The sequence below is a fragment of the Neophocaena asiaeorientalis genome, unplaced genomic scaffold (assembly GCF_003031525.2).
Source record: "Neophocaena asiaeorientalis asiaeorientalis breed wild unplaced genomic scaffold, Neophocaena_asiaeorientalis_V1.1 scaffold424, whole genome shotgun sequence".
Classification (NCBI taxonomy): Eukaryota; Metazoa; Chordata; class Mammalia; order Artiodactyla; family Phocoenidae; genus Neophocaena; species Neophocaena asiaeorientalis.
This window is the reverse complement of record NW_020174430.1, coordinates 3,143,008-3,166,900: the sequence shown is the minus strand read 5'-3', so window position 1 is coordinate 3,166,900 and position 23,893 is coordinate 3,143,008. Positions and strand designations below refer to the sequence as shown.

The window sequence follows — 23,893 nt, the reverse complement described above, 5'->3', positions numbered from 1 at the left end:
TCACCACCCTCTCTCCTCACTCTCTCTCCAGCCCCTTCCTCTCCCCTTCCTCCTCCTTTGCTCCTGCATTTCTCATCTTAACACAGTCCTGCCACCTCCATCCTTTCTTTATCCTTCCACCAAATGGGCAGATTGTGCCTTTGAAATTCAGAATCCCGTTTCCCCTTCCTTCTCCCCGCATCTGAAACGTGAATGTCCCTGACAGAATTTGGAATGTGCGTATCGGGGGTAGGGTGGGAATCTGGGTTTACCTGGTCCTCCTCAGCGCCTTCCCTACCTTACCGAGCCATTTAAACGTGGTCCACCTATCGCAGCAGTTACTTGTTTGCAGTGACACAGGTAAGATGCTGCAATCCTGCCAGAATGGGCTTAGTGGAAGTGTTGCAAAACCCAACACGTTGTAATAGATTTGATGATTGCATGCCTGTCTTCGCAAGCAGACAGCTGAATGCCTGCAGGCATCCTTCAAACAATGCTGAAGGGACGGGGTTATGCTTGCAAGGGTTTAGGCGGCATCCAGGGGTCTGTGGGGTTTCTACCCTAAACCCCAGCCCAGCGAGAATTTTCCTTTTTTTTTCCCCAAATTGAGACACATGCATTTGGTTAAACATGAGCTTAAACCTAAAATCCTGTGCATATATACACAGACATAAATAATAAGATTCTTAAGCCTTACATATCCTGTATGGGTAAAACACACAATTTTACATTTTTATATTCAGAATTACTTGGTTTTTGTTTTTAAGAACATAAAGCCCAAAGTATTTCTAAGCTACCAAAGTGAAATCAGGAAAATGAAAAGTTTATTGGGAAGAAGGAAGAAGAGGATGGACTGAAAAAAAAAAAAAGGAGTAAATCCATCGTTTAACGTTTTGTAATGCTGTGTTAAAATTGCACTTTTCCTAGCAGACATGGGCGCTGCGTAAGCACGTTCCAGGCTGTCTGCTGTAGGCTGAGAAGTTAGAGTGGGTGGGGAGTGTTGCTCTTCTTCCAGATCCAAGCCTGGGAGGGGATTTCAGCAGGACCAGCTCAGAGGGGAAGGCCTGCAGGGCGCTCGGCACCTGCGCCAGCCTGGTAGAGGGAGCCAGGTGGGCGCTCTGGGTCTGAGTGAGGGTCCAGACTTTCCCATGGCTGTGAGCCCTGGCCTGGGTGACAGCCCTGGGCCCCCAGCCCCCGTCCTCCCGCTGAGCTGAGGCACAGCTGGCAGAACAGCAGCGCTCAACCCCTTGGGACGCTGGTGGTGGGTTTGGGCTCCTCCCGTGGAATCAGAACATTGCACTTCCAAAGGGGGAGGGAGCGAGCCCCAGGAGCTGGAGCTGCATTGCGGTGCACCCTGAAGAGAGCTGGAGCCCGGTGAGGCTTCCCTGTAGAGCTCCCAGGCTCATCTCATCTCCCCTGGTGGGAAGCACCCGCACCTGTAGCGGGCTCTGCTCCAGGGCATGGCCTCCCCCAGCCCCCAGCCCCTTGGCCTCACCAGGATGAGCTCGGCAGAGGGAAGGCATTTCTGCTGGTGGGCTGCTCTTTGCTGCTAATTGTGCTGGAAGCTGGCCCGAGCATCTCAGCCGGAGGAGGAAAGTTGGCTTTGGAGGTACCCGGAGGAAAGGAAAGCATCACCTCGGGAGGGTCCCTGCGGGAAACGGGACCAGGCTGTGTCCTAAAGTTCTGACAAGCGAATGGCTTACTTGGGACTTCTTCCTCGCCTCTTTTACTTCCTTTATTATGTGTTTATAGACTTTTCCCCTTTGTTTCTAGTGATGCTTTTCCTCCCATCAGGGTTAATACCAGCTCGTTAGCCATTTACTTTTCCTGCTTCTAAAGACAGAGGCTAATGCAATCACGTAACCTTGACCTGGTTGGGCCTCCATGCCGTTTCACTCTGCAGCCTATTTCTCAGTGAAACACGTTTCCATCCCAGAATAATTTTAAGGCTAACGTTGTTGTCGCCTGGTGCCTTCCAGGGGGAGACCGATGGCCATGAATTGCTTTTCTAGGCAGAATCTCTGGGACAGCAAAGACAGTAACAAGTGGAAACCATAATGAGCCCACACCCGAGACGGGGAGAGGTCTCTGTTGACAATTCAATTGTCACTCCAGGCTTGAGATGTTCCTGAGACCCTGAGCGCCGAGAGTGGGGGGGCTTTTGTGGTCCCGGGCAGGAGGAGAGATGGGCCCGTGCAGGGAGCCTTTCTGACCGTGGTCTGGGGACTTTGTGAGGGAGGAGTGGGATGGGAAGCAAGCCTGCAGAAGCAGGAGGTGAAGAGTGCTGGGGTTGTAGGTTAAAATGCAGAACCCCTGCCCCACCTCAGACATGTGTTGCTAACAAACACCCCCGGTCCCTCTCAGCCCACTTCGTGTGTACTTGAGAACCTGTCCACGGCCTGCAGCATTTGAGTCCAAACCCATCTGTGCCTGCCTTTTTCCCTCTAGCCTGAGACATGGCAGGGCAGCATGGAGGTGGGCATGGGGGCTGCTGTCTTTATGGCCAAGGCTCAGTTTCTGAAGCAGAGCGTAGAGTCACGCCAGCTGGGGGCCCAGCTCGCTGATGGGAGGATTGGCTCTCTGATCCGGAGGGCTTCTGTTCCCACGTTGCAGTCATTACCTCCTGTTTGTCCCCTTCTCCTCAGGTTGGTTTGGCCGGCTCAGAGTGTCCTCTGGGCCTCAGTCTATCAATCTGTAGAAGGGGTTCCAGCAGCATATGCTGCTTATCTCCGCCTGTGTGGAGTAGCCAAAAGCATAGGTTAGATGACAGCAAGGTGAGTGTAAAAACCCAACCTGGTCTCCTAGTCAGAGGGCAGAAACGGGGGGGTGTCGCACAGGATGGGGGCGGGCATTCCTTCTGGTGGAGCAGGCTGAAGGCAAAGCTGACCATACCCACTTCTGTGTGTCATTGTCACAGTGCTGGGAACTCACGGCCCAATCTCCCCCTTCATTTATCCAACAAGACTTTACACAGGTTCTGCTTAGACATCGTACAGTGAGTAAGTCCTCTCCTGCCTCAAGAACAGAGGTCCGTAAAACAGGGAGTTACTCAGTGTGTTCCTGCCCTTGGACCCTGATGCCATAGGCCCATGGACTTTGAGCTCCCTGGGCCTTGGTTTCTCTGCGTGGAAAACTAGGGCAGCAGACACACACGGCCCCTTTGGTCCCGATGTTGCTCTGCGGTATTTCCGGGTGCTCTGCACATGGGCTTGTGCATCAGCTTCGGACAGTCGGTGCTCCGGGGCGCTGTCACCTGCGGCCTCGGCTGTGGCTGTCCTGTCCCAGGCTTACTGGATGGGGGCCCCTAGGCTGCTGCCTGGGCTGGGGGAGAGGAGACACGGACGGCCCAGCCTGGCTGTTCCTGTTGCTGATCTCAGGCATCAGCCCACAGAGGGCCAGTGGCTGCCAACAAGCCCGGCTGTCTGCAGGGGTGGCTGTTCGCACCTCCAGATGCTGAGTGGCACCTTCCAGACACGGGGGCCGGGCGGGCGATCAGAGGAAGGAGACAGGCTGGCATCGCCTTGGGATGGCACCTCTCTCCTCTGCCAATCCTTCTGACCCTGCTAAAGGTGCCGAGCTCCGGGCCCTGCGACATCTGCCCCTTGAGCTGTTTCATGCTCTTGATGGAAAACTAAGACTTTGCTTCTCAACCCAGGAGGCCTTGGCTGCCTCTGCCTTCCCTTAAGTGGGGAGGCACTAACACGGGGGGCAAGGATATAGTTCCATCTGCTAGATTTCTACACCACTCAAGTCTACACCCTGAGATGGAGGTGCTTGTGGGCCCGGGGCGGGACTGAAGGTAATTCTGAGAATGGGCAGGAATAAACCCTGTAACCAGAGATGAACTTGAAGACAAATGTCCTTGCTATTCCCTTCCTGTAGGTGTGAGAATACACACCCCCCCCCTCACTGTCCTCCACTCATGTCCACACACACACACACACACACACACACACACACACACACACACACACACACACACACGGATGCCTCTAAGTCAGAGCTTAGCCACCCTCACAGTCACATCCACAGCCCCTTCTTCCTCTGGACTTACGTCTCTGCCCTTGCAGAGCTCCCTGCTGTAGCCACAAGCCTGGGTGCTCTCCCTGTGGGCGCTGTGGCATCAGGCCTACATGCTGCCTGTACCGCAGTCAGCCGTGGCCGTGCGCGTGGAGCCCTGCCCCAGCGATGCAGGGACCCCGTTCATCCTCCTGCCACATTTTGGCCCCGGAGCCTGGGCGAGGCCGGCCTTGCATTCCTTTCTCAGCACCTCTGTCTGTCTGCCTAGACCCCATGGTGCTGAGAGGCTGGGGACTCGCCTGCAGTCACTAGACTAACTAAATTAAATGTTTGCCAAAGGCTTTGAGACACCCCTGGGCAATGCGCTGGGTAAGTGCACGGCATTATCATTATGAGGCAGGCACTTGCCTTTAATGAGCAGAGATGCTGTGCAGAGACACCCCCGAAAGGCCCAGATGGATCAATGCACTGGGACACAGGCCACTGATTGGAGTGGCTGCTCGCATGCTCCCAGGAAGTGGTAAGTGACAGGCAGATGGCATGCTGACATGCAACTCCGGAGAACCAGCATATTCCACATCTCAAGGTACAGACTCTCTGAAACAGCCTGAGTGGTCATTCGTGAACATTTATTCGTAGGGAATTTACAAATGCTGTTTCACCACTCTTGGGAGTTTGCTTAGTGGTTATACGAAGCATAATGAAAGTATCACGCTTTGTGGTCTACCTGGGAGATTTATCTTTGGTCTCACTAGCTTCTCAAAGAGATCATGAGCTAGGCAGAGCTGAGCTTGTCTTTCCTTTGCTTAAAACCCTATGCAGACTTCGGGTTGCCTCTGGAATAGAGTCCAAAGCTCTCAACCCAGTCCCCGGGCCACAGCCTGGCCCGTGCTCCATATCGCTCGGGAATCAGTCCCTCAAACACACCGTGCTCTCTCCTTCCTCAAGGGCTTCCCCTGTGAGGCCACCTGAGCTTGGAAAACTCTTATCCTCCTTTCATGGTGTTTCTGGATAAATATCCTTTCCATCCTTCAGGGCTCAGCTTAAGTTCCTCTTTCCCAGGAGAGCATTCTCGATGCTCGTTTCCTTCGTTACTGCCAAGTCCAGGATGCCAGGTTCCTCCCGCCTAACGCTGTGGGCCCATATATTTTACAGTGATTCTCTGTGTTATGCCTCGCTTTCCCCCCTGGACTGCGGTCCCTCAAGGTAGGGAACACATCCGTTTTGTCCTCCCACATGACCTTGGTGCCCAGCACAGTGACGGACATAGAACACGTGCTCACAGAGCATTTGTGGAGTGAACGAGTAAGCAGATGAATGGATGGACACACGCACGGGTGGCCAGCCAAGCTCACACGAGTACTAAGGGTCAGCTTCTCTGTTCTGTCATCCTGTTCCATCCATTGAATCCTCAGGCATCTGGGCCCCGGGGCTGGCCTGCCCATCGGCTTCCCCATCTGCAGAGTGAGGGCAGACAGGCTTTGCTAATGGGAGGTGGAAATGTATGAAGGATGCTGTAGACATTGCTCATTCCAGTGTTCATGCCTGTCAGTAAACACCAGCCCCGAGCTTCCAACCAGATATGCACGCGGCGGCTCCGAGCTGGAGATGGTGCTTTTGGATTTCCTGTCGCGTGTCGCCACAGACACGCCTGAGAGTGAGAGACTCTCCGTAAACACAGACGTGGGCCCTGATGTGGGCCAGCGGCTGCATAAGAAACAAAATCACTCGCAGGTTTACGCAACTCCGGGTACTGATGAAGTGGCCCGGTTATTAGAAATTTAGAGTCATGCCTGCCGTGCCAACAAGTACACGCTATAGCAATACGAGGAGGGACTGTGACCACAAGAGGACACTGATAGCATAGGGTGAGTCGTGCTTGAGCAAGTGACACTTACACGGGTTCATGTTCATATGGACAAGGTCAGAAGGGCTCGGTAAATCCGAGGATATGGAAACAGGGCTTCTCGTGTCTTATACCGAGTCACTTCTTATAGCTGAGCCGATTTCAGACGTGCTTGTTCGTGGCTGTGGGCTTCTGAGCAGCAGGGGTCTTGCCTTGCTCCTCTCTGACGACGATGCCACAAGTAGCAGGCAGGTTCACTTGTCTGACATGTTTATTGAGTGATTACTATGTGACAGGCACTGTTCTGGGCACTGGGAATGCAGTGCCTGAACAAAAGTCTCTGGTCCCTGCTTGCAGGAGGTTCATAGCCTCGGGACCTCCCTGGCGGTCCAGTGGTTAAGACTTCACCTTCCAATGCAGGGGGTGCGGGTTTGACCCCTAGTCAGGGAGCTAAGATCCTGCATACCTCGTGGCCAAAAAAAAACCCAAAGCATAAATCAGAAGCAATATTGTAACAAATTCAGTAAAGACTTTAAAAAAATGGTCCACTTCAAAAAAAAAGAGAATCATTCTAAAAAGAGAAAAGAGGTTCACAGCCTCGCGGGAGAGACTGAGTGCCTCAAACATGTGTCCCTGTGGGGGGAAGTCAGAGCTGATACAAATCTATGGGAGGAGAGGTCTGTGCTGCCCATAGGAAGGGCTTGACTTGCCAGGGAGGTAAGATCACTTGCCCGAGAAAGTGACCATTGAGCTGAGGTCTGAACGATGAAGAGCAGAATTTATCCAAACCCCGGGAAGAGGCAGAGTGAAGAGGACGTGCAGAGGCCCCGGAGCAGAAAGGACCAGGGGACGTTCTCCTGCTTGGCTGGAGCGTAGAGGAAAGGCGTGTGCTACGCGATGAGGCCAGCAGCCCTGGACGCTCACGTTCGTCATTTTGGTGTTTATTCTAGAAATGACGGAACCCCACCGATGTGGTGCACCTAAGTGGGGGTGAGGATCTCGCCTTACATAATTGAATCTTGTTCTTGTGCATTTTGAAGAATGAATTAGAGGTGAGCAAACTCGGAAGGGGTGAGGCCCCCAGAGTAGCTCAGGTGGGAAACTGCTGGTGGTGTTGGATTGGAGAGACACAGGTGATGTGGAGCCGCTGCAGGAAAGTCAGAGGTGCCCCAGGTGTGTCTGAAGAATCTGAATCTAAAGGAAACCCACCGTGAGCACCAGCAGTGCCTTTGGGAACATAGAGAAGAGGATCTGTCCTCCATGTCCTGCTTACAAACCATCCGTTCAGCTCAGGTGTAATTTTGCCCAGAACCAGAAATAAGTTCTTTCGGAAATTCCATCATTCCTTGAAGTCTCATAATCTCAGTCCCTTCACTGGTGTCCTCTCAGGGTCCAATGTAGGAGCTTAAAATTGCATCATTCATTTCCCAATCTGTCAAAGGGATTGCAGAGAGCTCTAGCTGTGTTATCTGCTGGATCTTGCCCAGGGTTATTTGCTCCTAAAAGAAACCAGGCATTTTAGAGAAGCTTTGATTGGACTCTAGATTGATGTAAGGGCACCAGGATGCAACGTTTTCACAAATATTATTGTGATGTCACAAGAGCATGCATGACCTCCCTGTAACCACCACCACCTGGGTGAGTCATATTAATTTATGTAGAAAAGTAGAGCCCTCAGGACTGAAAGGGATGCTGGAGATCATCTGTCCCTTCCTTTCATTCTACAGATGAGAAGACTGAGGCATAGGGAGTCCGGCATCTTAGCTAATGTCACATAGTCAGCAGGGACCCGACCAACATGTCGACACGGAGCTTCAATAACCTGTGTTCATAGCCCAGCTGGTGTCATTTCAGCGTACGCGGGGCTGAGCTGAGCTTTGCCTCCCTGTCGGATCCCCTGTTGGAAAACAGACTTGTAACCTCAGCTGCTCTGTTTCCCCGAAGCTCTCTCATCTTGGTGCACAAGGAGCGTGTGGAACAGGGTGACTCCCCGGTATCCGGTACCCACGGATTAAGGTGACAGGTCAGAAACAAGAGAGAAGCCTGTCCTCCTCAGAGGCATCCTCATACTTTGAATGAGCTTTGTAAATGAACTGGGAGACTTCTAGAAATCAATTGATCCTTGATATGCAGAAGGAGATGCCCAGGGTGGTACAATATCAAATTCCAGGTACATGTCAACCTGTCCTGTTTGGTCTACACACTGCAAAAGGCACCTGCTTTTATCATCACCAGACTATCAAACCCAAGAGAAAATACACACCGAAAATACCATAAATGTGACATTAACAATTCATGGTGAAACGGTAACTGACGGTGCACACAGCACCTCCCCGTACATCGTCACTGCTCCGTGAGATAGTGGGTGAACGCCCGTCCTCCCCCTGCCCTGCTCTGCCCTCACGGTGGACCATGCGGGCCTGGGCACGATTGAGAGATCAGCTCAGAAGAGCCATGGACAGTGCAGAACAGGAAGCGGGGCTTCAGATTCAGAGCAGACAGGAATGCACTGGTGACTGTGCTTGGGCCAGGCTCCTACAGGCATTTCCCTGCTAGGAAGACAGGCCTGAGGAAGCCTTTGCTTCTCTGAATGAGCCAACCTGCTTCTTCCAAAGAGCCCAGTGCCAAGGGAGCCCCAGCTCCTTGAAGGGAGAAGAATGCTGGAAGAGAGAGTGTGGAGATGGAAATAGCCCGTCAGCCTCCAAGGGAAGCTGGAGTTGCCTTGGGAGTCCCCCTGGCTTCATCCCACGGAGACGACAGTGCCCAGTCTTACTTGGCACTGGGGTGGATGCCTCTTTGGGTGAAGCCCAGATGGGAAGGGATGGGGAAAACCACTCTGAGGATTCTGCATCTTTTCCTGATGGGCCCTCCCCTCCTTTTGTTTAGGGTGAGATTTTTGGGAGTAAAAGGGCACCGCCTTACAACTGCCCCCAACAGTGTCCATGAAGATTGGACCACTTCTTTATTATGACCCGGACAACTGTTTTCTTTCTTCTTTCACTTATTTATTTTTACTGTTAGCTATAAAATGAGGTACAAGGATATATTGTACAACACGGGGAATAGAGCCAATATTTTATAATAACTATAAATGGAGTATAACCTTTACAAATTGTGAATCAGTATATGGTACACCTGTAATTGTATAATATTATACACCAACTATACTTAAATAAAAGATTATTTATTTTTATGGTGGATGCTGAGCCCTTCTGCCATCCCCTGTGGGAGAGTGTGGAAGCGGGACCCGGCCTCTGGCTTTGCCTCTGCACTTGTGAACTGGGTGGCCTTGGGCAAACGGTTGGACCTCTCCTAGACTCTTAATCCTGTCTACCAAATAGGAGGAAATAACTCGTTTACCTACTTCCTGGGGCGGCTGGGAACGTCGTACGGGATGCAGGCAGGCGTGCGGGGCTCGGCGGCTCCAGGCGGCAGGCCTGGGTCTCAGCGCGTCCCTTGGGTTGGCGTGTGTCTGGGCCTTTCCTGCTTCTCCTCCTGCGTAGGCCCCCTCACTGCTGACCCTGTCCTGCTCTGGCTGCCACAGGCCGTGGAGCACATGCCCGAGTGTCCGTGATAGTGGTTCAGGAGGAGGAGGCCCCTTTCCGGCCACTCCTGTGTTCATGCCCCTAGGCTTGGAGCCCTGTTTGCTTTGCTTCTCCTTCTTCTGTGGAAAGCACTGGAAGTGGTTTGTGTTTCCCCAGCTGAGCTGCTCTGGCCCCGCTGGGTCTCTGTTTTTTGGGTTGAGATGAGAGAAACCCAGACGGGGCTGAGAAGAGCGAAGTTCGGGTGGAAAGTGCTCTGCAGCCCTGAGAACCGGGCTGCCCCGTGTGCCTGTCTCCTGAGCTCGCTGCCACCCCTGAAAGTAGACTTTCAGGGAGCAGTGCGGGGGCTGAGGGGCACCTTAGTGGGAGGGGGCCTGCTCGCTCCCCTGACACGTGCTGCAGGGGACCGACCAGTTCCTCCCGCCGCGGGCTCAGCCGCGAGGCCCTAGTGACCCAAGTCCCTCTGTTCAGGCCCAGGGGACCACAGACCCTGCGCCTGTACCGGGCCGAGTCCAGCATGAGAGCCAGGGACGCAGCTGTGTGCTTGGCTGGTGAAAGGAGGTGAGGTCCAAGGTCACAGTCCTGTCTCGTGTCCTCCCTAACCCCACCTGCTCAGCTTCTCAGACGCCTCAGAAAGACCCAGGCTGAGTGGAGTTGCCGAGCGGGCCCAGGGATCCAAGGAGGGCCCCACACACCAAGCACACCGCCCACAGCGAGAGGTGAGAGTCTTTCTGTCCATGTCACCGGCTGCCTTCTGAGTAGCTCAGCCTGCGGGCCCCACTGGAGGCCAGGTCCCCGCGGGAGAGTGGAGCCTGCCTGTACCTTCACCATGTCCTGAGTCTTCCTCTAGTCTGGGATCAGGGCGGGCGAGGGGTGCTCTAGCTTGGAACTAGAACGCTGGTTTTTCATCATATTTTAGTTTCCAAAATCAGATTTTATGCTGCAGTTGAAGAGCGGAAGTGGTAGAAGAGCATTCAGAAGGATGGTGGGGGGGAATCACAGTACACCGGAGATTATGTTTCCCCCGTAAGAGCATCCTATATTCTCCATCCCTCTTTATTTTCAATTCTTCGTGACAGTTTTTTTGTTCCGCTGCTTTGTGATGTGCCATCTGGGAAGGCAGTGACTGTGGTAGGTTTTCAGTAAAGAGAAAGTTCTTCCGTTAGTTTGGCTTGTCTTCTGTCAGGGTTCCTAGGTATCGGCTAAGGGCCTGGTTACCATCAGCAGATCTCTCTCGCCTGTGTTTGGACGTGACCTCGCCCCAGGAACTGGGTACATAAGAAGTATCTTCATATTCTCTTGAGATTTCCGAAGGCCCCTCTTCTGCATCGCGCTGAACGTGGTGGAGGAAGCAGGGTCAGCGTGAAGGCCGAGAGAGCAAAGGTTAGGGCTGGAGGGAAAGTCAGGGACAAAGCGGTGCTGGGGGTGGCTGGAGGCCAAAGACAGGGAAGGGTGAAGGCCGAGCACCAGGCCACTGGGCACCGGGGGCATAGGGAGGAGACTGGGCAGAGGCTGGGCCGCCACCCAGCACGTGGGCAGGGGAGCCGGGGTCTCAGCTCCGGGGACGCCCCCTCCTCAGAGCAGAGCCCCTGCCCAGTGCTGAGGTGGTGTGCAGACGCTTTCTGTGCCTATCACCCTCTGGGGCGGAATCCTCTGTGAGCAGAGCCCTGCCCAAGGCCCCAGAGGGCGAGCCCAGCAACTGAGAAACACCAGGGGCCCCAGGCGTGAGCACAGGGCATCCTGGTAGGTACAGCGACTGCCTGTCCCTGCTCCTGCCCCTCCCCCTGGGGGCCTTTAGCCCAGAGCCCCACAGGCTTGGTTGCTGCTGAGCGGGTGCAGTCTGTGCCCCACTCCCGGACCCCAGCTGTCTCTGATCAAGCCGAGTAGTTCCACTCTCACCTGTTTCATACCATCACTTTCTACTATTTACAAAAATTAAGACCTACTCTATGACCAGTGGTCTCCAGACTTCTTTGTTTTAGAGCCTATACACACAATGTATTCTTTTAAGCAGAAATAATCTATGTTGCTACACATATGTGGTGACCAAAAGGCTAAGATAAAAATCAATAAACAACAATAGGAATGCTGGTACTCCTTCCCTTCATTCCGTGTAACGCTCAAAGCATCCCTGGAGACCAGCACCACTCAGGGGCTAGGGCACCGGCTCATGGGACTGGAGTCAAGACAGAAATGTCTCATCATGGTTGGCAGAAGGCTTCTAATGGCTCTGCTCTGGCTGCTTCTCTCTGGGTCTTAGCATGGGATGTGTCCTTGGCCACAAATCACTCTGGGTGCTGGTACAGCACAGTTGCTATGGCAGACCCCATCTTGGAGCAGCTGTCATGTCCTTCAACAATTCTGTCTTTGTGGTAAAAATGAGTAACATGTCAGTGGATACAGACCAGTATTACAGATGTTCTCTTGTTTATCAAAAAAGACCATTGAAGGGAAGTAAATGCAAAACAGTCTTTGGGAGAGAAAAAGCTAAACAGGGGGACCTTCCGTTCCAACTGCACGTGGTTCCTCACCCGAGTTCTTGCCCTCCTCTCCCTCTGTCCCAGCTCTTCTCCACGGACCACCTGCTGCAGAGACATCCCCCTGGGGGAAAGTTCAGCCAAGGGAGGGTTGGAATTTTTCGCATAGGTGTTAGGAGACCACAGAAAGGGAGATGCACAGGAAGGAGTAAAGTAGGAGACTTGGCGGCAATGGATGCATTTTCCTGTGCGTTGTCCCAGCATTGGTGGCAGCCCCCAGGATGGGGCTCTCGGGTCTTCAGCCCCTGCCTCTGCTCTCTGAAGCCCACAGGTGTGTTGGCTTTGCAGCCACGCTTCTCACGGCTGCTCTTGGCCAACGACCAAGCCAAGCAGAGGTGCTGGGTCGTGGCCGTTCTTGAGAGACGTGGCTTCCTTGATGGTCGACTTTGGCCTGAGGCTCCCCAGGGGCCTGGCCACACTCCCCTCAGGAGGACACTGCGTCCCCACGTCCACTCAGCCTTCCTGCGGCCTCGCTCTCACACTCCCCGGGTCAGAGGGCCTGGGTCTCCAGCTCTGTCCCCATCTTCTCTCCCAGGTGCTCCCCTGGCCCATGTCTTGACACTTCGTCCTACCTGACGTCTGGTTCTGGGGGATCCAGGCTGACATCGTGCTGGGCCCAGAGCAGGCCTGCAAGCCGAGGCTCTGCTCCCCAGTCCAGCCCTTCCCAGTTCGAAGTCGCACAACCCAACCCGCTCTGCAGAGCTGAGCCAGGACTCACGGGCAGGCCTGGGAGAGCTGTGCAATTGTCAGTTCCAGGAAGAACTTGCTATTTTGGACTCTCCTAGCCCTGGCCCTTGGAAACCCTCCTCTGACCCAGAGTAAATGAGACATTTTTATAACAAGTCCCCCAGATTCTCACCTGGGTTTCTGGCTTCTCTGGACTGATGATAAAGGTGCTTCCTTTCTCCCTCGACAGGACCTGAGTCCATTTGGAGATGCAACACACACCTTGCGTTCTTTGTTGTCTTCCTGGTTTGTTATCTGGAGCACATTCACTGTGTAGCTCATAAAGTGGGTTCTACCCTCCCGTGATGCTTCCATTGTTAATTGTTATGGTCACACGTTAGCTTCTGGAACGTGATTTCCCTAATGCCCCTGTGGCACCGGCACTCTTGACACTTGGCAGGACACTTCTCGGTTGTGGGGTCTGCCCGGTGCATTGCAGGCTGTTTAGCAGCATCCCTGGCCTCTGTGCATCAGGTGCCAGCAGCACCTCGCCGGTTGCGAGAACCAAAATTGTCTCCAGGCATAGACCGACGTCCCGTGGGGCAGAAAACTGCTCCTGGCTGAGAATCACTGTTCTTTGGTTGTAAATGGTCAGTACGGTATCCTAGCAACCCCCTAACTTATGTCAGTTGTCTTTCTCACAGCTAATGAAGGACAGCCATCTCTTTTTATCCCATAGGCCCGCACCTCTGAGCGGTTCTGGTTTCGAGCCTGTGAGAAGCTTCTAGTTCTCAGTTTATTTGTCCCACTGAAAATCGATTTATCCCAAGCCTGTAAATCAGGTCATCAACTCCCTCATCTGGGCCGGGTGCTCTCTGATGAATGCTTTGTAGGAATGGCTGACAAGAGGAACACATTTGATAAGAATACCACTAGGCATGATGGCGGGGCTGTTCTCTGGAAGACTACGTCTGGAATAAAACAGATGTGAAAAGTCTTAAGGCATAACCGCGTTATTAGTTTCGCTGGACTGACTCTCTCAATGAGCGTGCCATCTTTATTAGCCAAACCATTCCAGCACCTTTTCTTTAGGGCAGACTTAGATTTTACTCCATTAGCTTGCGGGTAGTCAGGAGTGTGCGTGACAGCCCAGATAAGATTCCTGTATACAGACACGTAAAGCTAATCTAAAATGCAATATCTAAGATCGTGGGGGTAGATAGTAGCGTAGACCTGCTCACAGTGATGGCAGTAGTTTTGAGATCAATTCAAAATACTGAGCCAGCTTGAAATGAATTTCCTACAATCAAGAAGTGAGAATGGCGCTAAATATTTAAAAGGACCCTTGACTAAAGTGTTTGGGCTGCTTCTTGATGAAAAGGGGGCTCTCTGGCCAGATACTCAAGAGTGTCCTGGGCCTACCCTCAGTCACTTGGTGACAGGGACTGCCAGGAGCTCCAGGTGTGGAGGGCGGGAGCAGACACAGGTGAGCTGGAACGGAGGAGGCGAAAACCACGCAGGCGTGTTGCAGGAATTCCTTCCTCTTCGGTCCGTTTGGAAGTGACCTGCAGGCCAAAGCAGCAGGCCCGTATTAGAGAGGTCAGTGTCTCAGGGCTCCAAACCTAAGGAGCAGTCAGACGCCTGCTTTGTAAATCACTACGGCAGAAGGCAGACCAGACTTTGTCCAGCCACCTCCCTGCACTGACTGCTTGTTGCCACATGAGCCTCTTTGACATCCTGTAGACACCGACAGTACTGGAGCTCTAAGTCCACACGGATGCCCAGGGATGGGATCCGTTACCGTGGCCCGGGATGCCTTTCTCATGGCCTTGACCAGTCCTGAGGCTCCTCTGCGCCTCGCAGAAGCGTCCCCGGGCTCCTTGGCCATTGCAGAATCCTTTGTAGCCCTGGCGGGCCTTGGGTGTGTAAGGACTGACCCTGTGGGGTTCTGAGTCGTAGTTCTTTGCTGTACTCAGCTGGTCCTGTGGCCCGATTTCTCTGCTGCTGGGTCCTTCACAACACTAATTTTAGAAGCTACACTGTTAATTTCTGCGATCTGGCTCACTGATGAGGATCTTTCCGCGAACCCCATTATAAATGCCAAATTTGGTTTAGGTGAAAGCTGCTTCATGGTGAAACTCCACGTCGGACGATTAATTCGACAAGGTCCTGCGGGCAGTGGGCGTCTGGTGAGCACTCAGCCTCTACCGGGCGCTGGAGGCTCGGGATGTGGGGTCACTCGGGAAGGGGCACCCCAGAAAGCCTGCAGGCACGTTGCAGTGTGCTCTCCTGCAACCGTCTGCATAAACCTCCTCCTGGAAGCACATAGAGGGAAGAACATGCTCTTGAAGCTTCACCAGGGAGGTTCCTGGGCGGCGGGGGCGGGCATTGGAGCCGAGTTTGTAAAGGGCTGGAAGGTCCCCTCGAGGAGCAGCCGGCCAAGACCCGCATGAGGCACGTGCAGGGTGCCCGGGGCTGGGCAGGAAGGTCAGAGGCCGGGGAGGCAGTGAGAGAGGTGGAGGGTAGTCTAAGGGGTCCTCCAGTCTGCAGCACAGAGAAGGTGCCATGCTCTGTAGCCCAACAGCCTTAGGCAGAGTAAATACAGGGGAAGGGGTAGGAGAAACGGCTAGAGAGGTGGGGTCCCCATTCAACGAGCCTTGTCATCCTCTGTCAGGAGACTGGCTTTACTCTGAGTTGGATATGGGGCTGCTTTCGAGATTTGAGCAGAGGAGTGCCATGACCTCACTGCTGAAGGTGGAAGCAGGGAGACTAGTTAGGGGACTACTGCTGTGGTCCAAGCAAAAGATGGGGGGGGTGGACTAGGGTGACAGCAAAGGCGGTGATGGAAGTAGCTGACAGGCATCCAGTGAAGGCCGAGCTACTGGCCGATGGGATGTGAGAAGAGAACAGATTCACGGAGTCCTCCGGATTCTGTGACCAGAGCAACTGGAAGGATGGAGCTGACGTCAGCCGCAGGGGGATCTGTGGGTTTGGGGGAGAATCAGGAGTTTACTTTGCACACAGTGAACTTGGTGCGTGTACTGGGCATGTAGGGCAGGCAGTTGGATGTAAAGAATTGGGAGTGTGTGTGCGTTTGTGTATGTGCACGTGCGTGTGTGCACCCAGGCATCCTCGTCTGGATTTGTTGGCACACGGGTAACACCTCCAGCCTCAGTGCTGACTGAGATTACAAGGGGAGGGAACACAGAAGGAAACGGGAAGGGGTCCAGACCCTGAGCTCCGGGAACTTGAACTTTGAAAGAGGTGGAGGAGATAATTACGTGGAAGAGCATCCGTGGTAACGTGTCGGTGGGCTGGTAAAGGGCCGAGGCAGCAACCAGCAGGTGAGTGGCCTGCAGTCCTGTTAGGTACAGAGCTCTTGTCCACATGTCACCCATCACTGCAGGATTTGACTCAAGGGCCACGGATGGTGTTATTATTAGGAAAGTACAGGCCCTGTTCGTAATGTTTTCTTAAGTATTTAACGACAGGGTGAGAGGAGAAGCCGAAGGCTGGGGAGGCCACGTCTGTGCCCACAAATGGTCAGCATCATAAGGGACCTTAAAGTCACTGGAGCCCAGTGGGGAGACTCGTGTGGGTTCACACAGCGTCGTGCGGGACGACCAGGTACAGAAACGAGGTCTGATTTGTCCCAGTTCAGGGTGCTTTTCACGCTCTTCCCTCTCGGTGAGAGTTTACCGTGGATCACACCAGAGAAATAATACTGTGAAGATCTGAAGGCCTTTCTGCTCAGCCTGGAATGGCAAGACTTGGAAAGGGTCGTCCAGGTGTTGGTCCTAGGCTACTCAGACCCGCATCTCGCGGCTGTGCACGACCTGCACCGTGACCAGCCAGGGGCATCCGACGGCTGCACAGAGGCCCGTCTGCATTTCTAGAGGCGCAGAGCTACAAGCAAACGTTCAGCAGAATGACTTCTCCCTGTGGCCTCCGTGCTTCTGACGTCAGAGGTTTGGCTCCTGTGTCTGATTTAAGGGGAAAGTGTGGGCGTGAGATGGATCCCAGCCGCCTTCAGAGGAGGAGCCCAAGAGGCGGTGGTGTCTTACACAGAAAAGGCGATCAGTAGCTACTTCTTGAATAAATATCCAGTGGGCGCCTCCACCAAGTGGAAACATCCCCTGCAAGCAGGTGAGCTGGAGAGGAGGGAGCCCCTGAGTTGCTAAGTACCCACACACCCTCGGGCACCGTCTCAACCTCTCTGGGACTTGGATTGGAGCCGCTGGTGTAGATCAGGGTGAGAAGGCTAACGAGCAGTCACTGTTAGAGGACTTCAAGGCAGCCTCAGGGTAAATGCTGAGCGACGTGGCCACCCTGCTGCAGAGAGGGGCCACGCAGGAGTCAGGAGAGGGTCTCGGGAAGCACAGCCCCTTCTGTCTGTGCCGTCCTCCTGACGGGGGCTGCAGATGCCAAGCACGAGGGGCGCCCAGCCAGCCTCCGCTCCGTGTTGGTGGCCCTGGGCTCTTTCCCGGCCGTCGGGTGTGCGCCCGTTGGCATCTGGCTGCTGACACAGGCAGATGAGATCTGGGGTGTGGAGCCTGCCCGGGGGAGGTGAACTTGATAGAGCTCTCCGTCACCTCCCTTTCTCCCCCTCCTCTGCGTGACCAGGGGCTGGGGCTGATTCCTCACTGGGCCAGAGAGCGCGGCACTTAGAGCAGCCCCTGACCCCTGGCTGATGGCTGTAGGTTGAACTTGCAGGTGGGCTGGGTCAGGGTCAGGGCTGTGGACCTGCAGTCCCGCTCCCAGACGTGGGGCCCTTACTAAGCCGGCCTCACCCCTCCGCGTGGGAAACTGGGGTCAGAAATCACCCTGGATCGCTATGCTGAGTGGACCAAAGGCTCAGGGAAGGAAGGTACAGTGTTGAACGGCTCTTGTGCTCTGTGCTCCTCGCGGTGTGCTTCCTGGGCTAGCAGCGTGGAAAGGAAGACTCTCGGCGCCCCTGGGTCTAGCCCACTGCTCTGATCTCAGCCCAGAAACAGTTTCTTCCAAGCAGCCTTTTTTGGCAACTTCACCCAATAAGCACCCCTCTCCCTCTGAACTTCCAGAGGGATGGTTCTCAACCTTGTCGGCACATTGAGACCACTGGGGAGGGGGGAGCTCAAAACACCCGGATGCGCGCCCGGGTCCTACTCCCTGAGATTCTGATGGAATTGGTCGGGGTACAACGTCAGGATTTTAAAAAATCTCCCCTGGTGATCTTAATATTATCCCTGGCTCATTTGGGATTTTCGTGATTTACTACCCTCAGGACAATCACTTCAAAAAACGTCTTTACCTTGTGCCTCTAATCAGAGACTGAACCACTTGGGCACAGGAACTCTCCCCCCACTCCCCGAGTGAGCACACGTGGTGTCGGAAGGGATGGTGGGAGTCAGCACCCCTGAACGCTGGTCTTTCACGGCCGTGCCTGGCTGCGTGACCTTGCGTGGGTCGCTGGACTTTCTCAGCCTCAGATTTCTTCTCTACAAAAGGAGGTTGTGCTGAAGCATCCCTTAAGGTGCCTGCCGGCTCTGATGTTTCGTAATTCTAATGAGCACTCGGAAAACGATTGATTGCAGCCAGCCCACCGCCTTGAAGCCTGGTGTTTGACCCATTTTAGCATGCTTCTGTCACCCTCCTGCTTCACGGGAGTAAGCTGCTTGTGTTTCTCACCTCTGAAGACGCGTCTTCTCAGCTGGACGTTCGGCCTTTCGTGAGCTCATTTCACCAAGCCTTCTCCTAGTCCACCGTGCTGCTCAGTCCGAGTTACAGCAGGGAATCCATCGGGCCCTCGGAACGGGCTGGCTTGGCCCTAGGAAAAGGTCTTCTCTGTCCTGATTCCCACCCCGTGGAGCAACGGGGAAAGCGGGCGCACTTTTTAAACTGACACTCACAGGTTAGAAAAAGGATGTGGGAGAAAGATCAGAGTGCAGGGACTAGAAAGAAAACATAAATCAGAGAAGTCAGATGCCCGCTGGGTTTGGAAGGAAGAGAGTGGGCGAGCACGCATGCTGGGAACTGCAGACTCAAGTGGAGAATGTGAAGGCCCCAAGGGCAGCGGCCTCCCCAGCCCTGCACAGAGGCCGCAGTGGAGACATGCACAGAACAGGGCCTCCGGCCGTCCCAGCACGGGGCACTCACACACGCTGATTGAACAGCAGCTCTCCTGCTTGGGGTTCCAGGGTAAAGCTTTTCTGCTGCTGTCCTTCAGGCAACGCCCTTAGTTGTCTCTCGCAGCAGTGCTGTCTCTGACTGGACCAGGGACGGCTCGCCCCACCTCCTGGCATCTTCTGTCTCCCCAGAAATTCACCTGGAGCAAACCAAACCAAACCAAACCCACCCACGCATCTCCCGAGGGGTCACGATGACAGAGCAGGTGCAGGAGCTCGCAGCTTGGGGTCTGCGGGCTCCTGCAGCAAAGCCCCCTGAGGCCCTTGCTCATCCCCGCTGAGCACCTGGGGGCTCTTCTTAGGGGGTCAAGCTATTTGCAGGCCTTTGGGAATTAACCCTCTCCCAGCTCTCCTGGGATCCTTTGTTCTACGCCCTAAGACTTGGGCAAAGTAATTCAACAATTTGGACTGAACTGAGGCTTCAGACGTGTGGCTTTTAGTCTCTTTGCTCTGGACTGTGGGAAATTGGACGAGACATTTTCCGTGCTGGGGCCTCAGTTTTTTTCAGATATGAGGAAGGAACTATAATATCTGCCTTAGTCGCAACACAGGACTTTTGTGTGGTCCGGGGTGCTGTTGGTAGAGATAATTTAGAAAACGGGAAGGACTGTCATGCTAGCAGAAGGTACTGTCACTCTATCATGGTGCTTCCAGTTGTGTTGGTTCATGCTTGTTAGAGGCTCACTGTGTTCGGTGAAAACAACAGCCCTTGATCTCAAGGGGGAGAACCACGTGCCAGCTTCCGATCGATAGGAAGTGGTCCCCCAGCCGGTTCGGGCTCAGCAGGGAAGAGGCCGGGGCTGGTCATGGACGTCTGTGTGGAGAAGCAGGCTGAGGCAGGAATTCAGCCTACTCAGTCATGGTTCCTGCAGGGAGGGGCTTCGTGTGGCTCTCCTGGGGGGGTGGGCAGGCATGGTGGAAGTTAGAATTAATGTCCTTCCTTGAAGGCGCCGAGGGAAGGATTGGTTCTCTTCCTTTTGGGGGCGCGGTTCACACCATTGCTTGTTCTGGTCAGCGTCCATAGACTAGGCATTAAGGGCAAACGTCCAGTGGTGGGAATGAGAGACGCAGGAGATGGATATTATGTGCCTGGGGCCAGGTTTCTGGGGTCAAGTCTGAGGGGCCAAAGGAAGTAGGTGTAGGTGAAAGAGACAGGAAAGAGGGAGGGGTCAAAGGGCAGGTTGGGTGAAGCAGCAGAGAGTAAAGGGTCTGGGAGGCAGGGAGGGTGAGCCCCACAGATGGTAGGAGGTCAGGGAAAGGGCTGAGCTGACATCAGACAGAGTCGCAGTCAGAACCCCTCTCGGTACCCCACACGGGGCCTCCTGGTGTAACCGAGCAGGACTGTATTGGGCCTTTCCGGGACACACCCCTTGCCCGTATCCTCCCCTGGGCTCCCCTCTGAAGCAGCCAGATCATAGTACCTGATGCACACTTCCTGAGTTGCTTTACAGATGCTAAAGCCACCACCAAATGGAAGATGTTAACTACCTGAGGACCCAGGCCTCCTGGAGCCTCAGGACTGATAATGTTGATCTTTTTAGTCTCCGTCTCCTCAGGTGTGTTAGAGGAGCTCGTCTAGAAGATTCCAAAGCCGCTTTCCCGATCTTGGGTTCTGTGAACGATGGTAGTGGGAATGTAACCGAGCAGGACCGTATGGGCCCATATCCTCGCCCGTATGGGCTCCCCTCTGAAGTAGCCAGATCATAGTACCTGATGCACACTTCCTGAGTTGCTTTACAGATGCTAAAACCACCACCAAATGGAAGATGTTAACTACCTGAGGACCCAGGCCTCCTGGAGCCTCAGGACTGATAATGTTGACCCTGTGACCTCACCATCGACCAACCAGAGAACGGTGCACAAGCTGCTCGCATGCCCTGCGACCCGCCCCCCTCACCTGGCCTCTCGAAATGCTTTCCTGAAACCCATCGGGGAGCTCGGGTTTTTTGAGCACTAGCCGCTCTGGACTCCGTGCTTGGTCCTGCAGTGAATGCTACAGTTTCCTTCACCACGACTCCGTGTCGGTAGATTGGCTTTACTGCACTCGGGCAAGTGGACCCAAGTTTGGTTCTCTGCCTGTGGCCACCCTTCTTCAGAAAAGCCGGGGCTGTCCTGTGGGGACACCTCCGTCCCTGGTCAGGTCAGTTATCTCTCTGCCCAACGGGGCTACCTGCCCCCTTCTTTCAGGGGACCGTCTTCCAGACGGTCTCCAACTCATAAGACCATTTCTTTATTCCTTTTACTTAGACGTGAAGCTCTTCACAGACACGTGTGAAAGGTGAGGTCACTTTCTTATCTTCCCAGAGAAGGAATTCAGGGGTCAGTGAGGCCATGCACCCTTTCTAAGGCCCCTCGACATGGGCGGTGGCCGAGCGCAGCAGCTTTGGCGCCCAAGCAGTGCCGTCCCGCCGCCCGCTGCCTGCCCACCATGCTGGCTCCATGCATCTCTCCTGCCTCCTTGGGGGCGTCTCAACCTTTCTTAGTCTGTCTCATGTAAGGTCCCTGTTGGCCATTTTTGCTTCTGTATTTTAATAGTTTGGACTAATTTCCACTTTATTTTTGTATTTATTTTAACACAATCACTTATAATGAGGCTAATGACATTTTGTCTCCATGGTGGTGCATTTTAATTTGGTCTCGGAAATGTCAAAGCGATCAGGCAATTTGGTATCTCGGAAACACAAAACGTGGCCGTGACAATAGGCCCGTCCATCATTGCATCTCCTTTTTATCTGCAAGCTCCTGGGGCCGCCCTGTCCCACTGGGCCGTGTCGCGGCACTGCCATGGACGGGGACAGCGGTAAAACATCGCCAAGACAAAAGGCGAGGCTCCCGCAGACGGGCCCTTTCCAGAAAGCAGAGTGAACACAATTAATCAGATCTCAGCACTCAGCAAAATTTGCCCCTTTGGAAGTGGGCGTTATTTTCCCGGTGGCATTTCTGTGTCAACCCTTGTCCTTCCCTCCATCCCGCGGTTCTCCTCTGAGCTGCCTGCAGTCACCTTTCTCTGCACTTTCCCGTTCTTTCTTTAAGACAGCGCCGGCTGTTTCTGGTGAAGTAAATATTCTAGGCTTTTCGCCCCTGAGGTTTCTACCTCATATTCCTCTTCCTCTTTTCACAACCTTTTAAAAATGTAAGAAACATTCTTAGCTTGCATCCCATATGGATGGTCAGGCAATCTTGAATTGGAGGGTGTTTAGGGAAGCGTTTACGGGTATTTGGTTGGCGAGTTGAGTCCCGTTGCTTTCAGCGAGGAGGTCATTGGAGTCTCTGTCCCACGTAACAGGGCCCCGAGCAGCCAGCTGGGCTGAGGTTGGGGTGGGTGGACTCTCTGATGGTTAAGTGTCAGCAAGCGTCTGCAGAGGTTGCTGACTGTGGCTTTGCTTTGACTGTGCGATCCCGTCTTGGCGGGTGTCCGTCAGGAGGCCTGCCTTGTCCCAAGTTTGGCTGAACTTGGAGCTCTCGCCCTAGACCTGCCCGTCGTGCTCTTGCATCCTTGCCACCCAGCTCTCCTCTAGCCAGCCTCCTCTGCACCCTGCTCTGCCCTTGGCAGGAAGGAGACGTTGTTTCTGCAGACTGGCTGTCTCGGCTGAGAGCACCAAGGCTTGCTCCGTGGACGCTGATCTTTGAGATGGAAGCAGAACAGTGCAGGGGAGAGTCTGTGGTGAAACCTTCAGGGCAGGGCAGGGCAGGGCAGGGCAGGGCAACTCCAGCCTAACCCAGACCCAGCCTGTGTCCTGGGAGGTGGCTATTTAGAAGCCACTTTGTCAAATTCTTTGCCAGCTTTCCCATGCAGTAAAGATACTTTTATCTCTATAAAGCAGCAATAAGTGGACAGTATAATATATTTCACTTTTAATAAGGTGTTGCCAGTTGCACAGACTCTGTAGAGCAATTAGTGTCAGAAGCGCTAAGCAATGGCGAGAACCGCATTCGTGTTTACAGATGGGAAGGATTTACAGCTGCGTTTGGAGGAGCGAAGGGCGGGGGAGGAGATGCTGACCAGCTGAGGTTAGTTAAATCCACTGCCCGCCCCGCCCAGTGTATCTGAAACTCCTTGAAGGCAGGCCCTTGATGGTGCCTCGAGGTTCCTTCCTGGGGCCGGGAGGCCGTGCTGGTCCTCACAGGCTCCTGGCCCGGTAAAGAACATGGGTTTAGGGCTCCCACAGATCTGACTTTCAGAGTCAACTCTGCCACGTAAAGTTGACTCCTAGGCAGACATATTTCTATGAAGCTCATTTTCTATGTCTTTAGAAATGAGATGAGGAAATTATGGAGTTTAGAACATGGAGCCTCTTTGCAGTTCCGCCCTCAGACCAGCTGCTTCCTTTTACTCTATGTCATTCCTGCCCCATCCTTGCTGCTAAGGATGGGGGCATTTTCAGAAATCATATCTAAGCTAGATTATTCAACTTGGCCCAGTTTGCTCAGAACTGTCCTGCTTTCAGAACTGGGAGCCCTGCACCCTGGGGACTGCCCGTCCCAGGCACCCCAGGATGGCCAGTCACACTAAGTCTAGTCAAGAAGTATTTCTCCTCTCACAGGGGATGGGCCCAAGTGTTGCTACAGCCTTTGCATCAGCAATCCTGGCCGCGCGTTTCACTGCACACCAAACACAGGAACAAACGCCCCTGAAGGAGAATGGCTGAGGGAAGCTTGTCTTGCAGTGAAGTGCCGCAGGATCTGGACAGAAAGTCAGAGGATCTGGCTAAAGGTTCTTAGATTAATTTCTTCCCTGAAGATGAAGCTATGATGGAGCCTTGGGAGGGAGAGGAGGCATCTGTGTTTTTTTTCCTATGCTTCTGTATGTTGAGGGTGTGTCCGTGGACTCACACACACCTGTGGATCCACTTCCCTGAATCTTGCACGAGACCCTTAGCCCAGCCCACCGAGGGCGGGCGGTGGGTGGAGTTGAAGACCTTGGACCAGAGAGGAAGGGCCTCAGCTTCTCGGAGGTCCTGGTGCCCGGCCGAGGGGTTCAGGTGACGCCGGGCCATGTTCTCAGGCTCCGACTCGTCTCAGTGTGGACCTGGCAGGAGGTCTGAGGCTCTGCTCCTGTTCGCAGTGAAGTAAGCACCCCCTTCAGTCCCTGGGAAGGGGGTGGGTGTGTAACGGAGAGTAACTCTCCCCCCCCCCCCC

General features: G+C 54.0%; 1 protein-coding gene across 1 annotated transcript in view; it reads left to right on the top strand.

Annotated features, from left to right (window-relative positions):
* The window catches only part of OPCML (opioid binding protein/cell adhesion molecule like), a 1,053,766-nt gene that overhangs the window by 1,029 nt on the left and 1,028,844 nt on the right, over positions 1-23,893 (top strand). The window lies entirely within an intron of this gene.